Here is a 5,351-nt window from a genome sequence, read left to right as displayed (position 1 = left end):
GTCAGCAAAGACTCATTGTCTTCTTATATATATATATATATATATATATATATATATAAAATGATGTTGGATAATCGAGTACAAATATATCTTATGTAATTAATTATGTAGTAATTATGTAATTAATTATATTAATAAAATTATGTAGTAATCCTTTTACAAGTTAACAAACAACTTTTTTAACTTGCTACACTATACTGACGAAGCCCAAATAGGCCGAAACACCGGTGTATATAGTTGCACAGAAATGTATGGAATGATGACCCTTCATCATTTTATATATTTCCAACTAAATTCACATTCACTTTACGAGTATTAGCCAATGATTTTGCTTATTTATTATATATATATATATATATATATATATATATATATATATATATATATATATATATATATAGCTGTATATATTGCTACACTATACTGACGAAGCCCAAATAGGCCGAAACACCGGTGTATATAGTTGCACAGAAATGTATGGAATGATGACCCTTCATCATTTTATATATTTCCAACTAAATTCGCATTCACTTTACGAGTATTAGCCAATGATTTTGCTTATTTATTTATATATATATATATATATATATATATATATATATATATATATATATATATATATATATATATATATTTGTTTGACCGCTTATACAGTCCCAAAACGTCATACTTCACCGCCTATTCAGTCCAAAAGTGACGTTGTCAGACCCGGCTTCGGGTCTGACAACGTTTACTTATAATATTGGATTCTAGGGGTGCAGGGGGTGAATTTCTAGCTGGGCTTGAAAAATCGGTAATACATCATATTATATACAGATTTAGTTCATCGTTCGGCAGATTCGAGGGCGCTTCGGTCGCGCTCAGCTAGCTGTATATATTTCGCATAGTTAACATACGCCTAGAAACCTTACACCTGGCAACACCGTATGGTGTATAAATAAACCAAGAATATATATTCACAGGGCTCATACAGTCCCGATACACTAAAACGACCTAAAACTTATTTGGTCCAAAATTAAAACAAGTTTTAAGAATTATGAGGCTTTTGAATATATACGTTGATTGGGTATATATCTACAGTTCTGATACAGACCCGATATGCTAAAACTCCCTACTAACTACCGATTTTTTTTATTATTTCGCGCTGGTAGCAATGATAGATTTGTGTTGAATTATTCCCCAAAAATAAGACCAAGTTTTGTTTATCCAAAATGTGATATTTTATTTCAGAAAATTGAAAAAAACATGAAATATTGTAAAAGTAATTTTTACAGATTTTTCTTTGAGATACTCAAAACACATTCACAAACATGCAATATTGTCGTTTAATAAAAATAAACTAAAATTGTTGTTAACTAAAAAATTAAAAGTAAAAATTAGACTTTAAACTTATATGAGTTTAAATTTATTTGTAAAAGAGAGCTTACATAAAGGGTAACATAATCTATTTTGCGATTATACAGGCGACATTTGTGGATATCATAAATGCCGAAAGAATTGCATTTACTTTCGACGAACGAAACTTGTTCATTTTTTAAATAATATACTGTTATTTTTGATACTTCGTTAGTTTAAATCAGCGAAATTTTATATATAGTCTTTTTACTACAAAAGCAAGATTACGTAGGTCAAAATTTCTGACGGTAGAGCACTGTCAAACATTAGAATGTGACTTTTCATCATGACCACGTTTATGTCATTACTTGTTAGATTTTTTGTTTACTATAAAAATAATATCTATGATTATTTATTCAAATTAATGATGTCCGTTTGTTTTTCATTACTTGCCGAAATATATTATTTACCAACAGTATTACCACAGTGTAGGTATAATCATTAAAATAGATTATTATTTAATATTTTTAAAACTAAGTGCTGCAAACGCTAAAATTCATAAAAAAACTTTCAGATCTTTAAATCTAATAATAAACTTATTTCTAATAAACTTAATCTGAGAAATGTAAATTCTTTAACGTACCTACATCTAAGCAGTTAATGGTAAAAGGGAATCCCATTATTTCATTCATGTTTAAAAATAATCAATTAAAGAAGCATTTTTGATTTTGCACAATGTTTCTCAATACGAACACAAACACAACAGTATAGGTACACAACAATAATTGCAATAGTTTTTAAATTAAGGTATATTTTATTATGTAGGTATTTATAAAAACAGTACAGTGTAAAGCTATATTTTGAATTAAATTGTGTACGAAATGAATTAAAAATGTAGCAACACAGAACTGTTACATCAGTACGATTACAGCGTACGATTATTGTCTGATATAATTAAATAAAATTATTATTTTCTGGAGTATTTAACTTAAAGGAATGTTTCATAAAATTTATATTATTAATAATAAAATATGTTGTTGGTTATTTAATTAATATAATTCTAAAATTCTCAATGTACTCGTGATTACGTTTTTCTTATAGGGCTTTTCATCGATTGTCATTTGTTTCGAGCTACCCGGATTATACAACATATGGCAGAAGCTCGAAACAAATGACTGTGAATTAAAAGCCCTATTATAATACCATGTTGACACTTTTGCAAGATCGGTCAGTTCGGTCAGCTAAAGAAATGTCAATTTTAAAGTTTATGTTTATTTACGTTAACTAACAATACAAATATTTCGACGTATTATTAATATATTTCGGCAAGAAATGAAAACCGACTATCATTAATAGGAAAAAAGAATTAGAGATATTATTTCTACAATCAGGAAACCCACATCGCTCTTATCGACCTAGAAAAAGCATATGATAGTGTCCCCATAATAGAACTATGGAATTCAATGAAAGACATCGGTATCGATGGAAAACTCATACAAGTAACTAGAATGTTGTATGAGACCACTAACACCAGAATCAAAAACGGCCAAAATTTCACTGAAGCATTTAATACTTCAAAAGACCTCCGACAAGGATGTTGTCTATCTCCCACTCTCTTTAAAATATACCTTGACCCATCCTTACAGAGTTGGACAAAAGCAGTAAAACCGATGGGACTGAGAGTGGGAGACGACTCCCTATTTACATTATACCTTGCGGACGACCAAGTTGTTATAGCCCAAGATCAAGATGACTTAAGCTATATGATACGGAAGCTAAATGAGCATTACCAACAGGCAGGATTAGTAATAAATATGGATAAGTCAGAATTCTTCATAGTGGGAAACGAAGACATTGAAAACCTACCATTGGAACAAGGACATATTGTTGGTGTGAAACAATGCAAATATTTGGGAGCTATATTTAACAAACGAGGAAATAGTGAAGATGAAATACAACACAGGATCAATAAAGGTAGAAGCATCACTAGATCCCTCAATTCAATTTTATGGGACAAAGTTATCAGGAAGGAAACAAAGAGAAGAATATACGAAAGTATAATGAAGAGCGCTACAATCTACGGTGCAGAAGTTTGGGACATAAGTGCAAGAAATAAAAAGAAGCTACTTAGTACAGAAATGGACTTTTGAGGAGAAGTTGTCAGGTTTCGAGATTAGAACATGTAAGAAATGAAACAATTAGAGAACGTATGAAGGTGGAAAAAACTATAATAGGCGATATTGAAAAGAGACAGCTGACATGGTTCGGTCACGTTAAAAGAATGAATGAGACTCGCTTGCCGAGAAAAATATTAGAGTGGGTCCCACCGGAAAGAAGAAGAAGAGGACGACCACGGAGAAGCTGAAGGGACAATATTCAGAAGGCAATGGATTCGAGGCAATTAGATGAAGATATGTGTTACGATAGAAAAAATTGGAAGCTGGGTATGGAGAGGGGGCGACAGCCGTAGAAATCCATTATATATATTTGTACAGTAAACAAAAACAAAGAAAATATCTGACAGGTAATGGCATTAACGTGGCCATGACTAAAAGTCACATTCTAATTATTTGGCAGTGCTCTGACGTCAGAAATTTTGACCTCCATAACCTTGCTTTTGTAGTAAAAAGACTATACCTACCTTTAGCCCAGTCGGGATAGCAGTCGACTTTGCATGCCAATCTGTCCCAAATTTAATTTTTCTAATCTTTAAGGAGGGTTAATAGTATTGAAAATTTAAAATCTCGACTGAATTCCGCCGTAGCGTTAGCCGCCATCTTGATTTTAAACGAGAACCGTTTTTGCTCCATATCTCCGCCATTTTCAACTTTTCGACAAAACGTGTAAGTAATAAAATTGTTGAAAATTCGATTTTCAATAATTTATTTTATTTTAATTTTTTCGTGCGGTCGATATTTTCCGAGTTATGGGGGAAAATAGTGAGTTGGAGCATAATTATTGAATTATTTCGTTTATTATTAGTTTTACGACAAAAATGTACCTATACAAAAATAAGAGAGAATTAAATTTTATACAATTTTGATTTGATCCATTTTTTTCATAAAATCAATATTTAACGTAGTACGTATGCGGTAAAGACGCGAGCGTAAGACCTGATTGGTTTTATAGCAAATGTTTTTGTTCCATATCCCCGCCATTTTCAACTTTTCGACAAAAATTGTAAGGACTGAATTTGTTACAATAGCGAGTTACTACAATTTTTCGAGAGAACCAGTGGCTAGAGAGACCAGAGAACCTACGAAGGGGGAGGGATGGGGAAATTTCCCAAACAGGGTCCAAAATTAAAAAAAAAATGTTAGAACAAAAATATATGTAGTTGACAAAAACATAATGGAAGTTTCAAAAACTGTATAAAATATAATTATCTTTATTTTTGTTTACGTACAATTATGTCCTTAAATTAATGATACACGAGACAATTATTCAATAATTATGCTTCCCCTCCTCTTTCACTATTTTACCCCTTAACTCGAAAAATAGTGATCGCATAAAAACAATGTGCAAAAGAAATTGTAGGAGATTGTATTTCCAACAATTATATTCCTAGCATTCTTGTCAAAAAGTTTAAAATGGCGGAGATATTAAGCAACAACGCTTCTCCTTTATAAAGCAATATGGCGGCTAACGCAACGGCGGAATTCAGTCGCAATTTTAAATTTACACTACTGTTGACCTTCCCTAAATGATAAAATTATAAAACTTGGGATAATTATGCCTCCCACCCCTTTTTACTATTTTCCCGCTTAACTCCAAAAATATCAACCGCACCAAAAAAATTGTTAATAAGAAATTGTAGGAAATCATATGTGGAACAATTTTAGTTCCGGCCGTTGTTATCGAAAAGTTAAAAATGGCCAAAACCATTGCTATAAAATGAATCAGGTCTTACGCTCGCGCCTTTACCGACTACGTACTACCTTAAATCTTGATTTTATCAAAAAGGTGAAAGAAATCAAAATTGTATAAAATCCACAAGGAAAAGAAAAAGGTTTTCC

The sequence above is a fragment of the Diabrotica virgifera genome, chromosome 3 (genome assembly GCF_917563875.1).
Source record: "Diabrotica virgifera virgifera chromosome 3, PGI_DIABVI_V3a".
Classification (NCBI taxonomy): Eukaryota; Metazoa; Arthropoda; class Insecta; order Coleoptera; family Chrysomelidae; genus Diabrotica; species Diabrotica virgifera.
Note: the sequence above shows the minus strand (reverse complement) of the source record.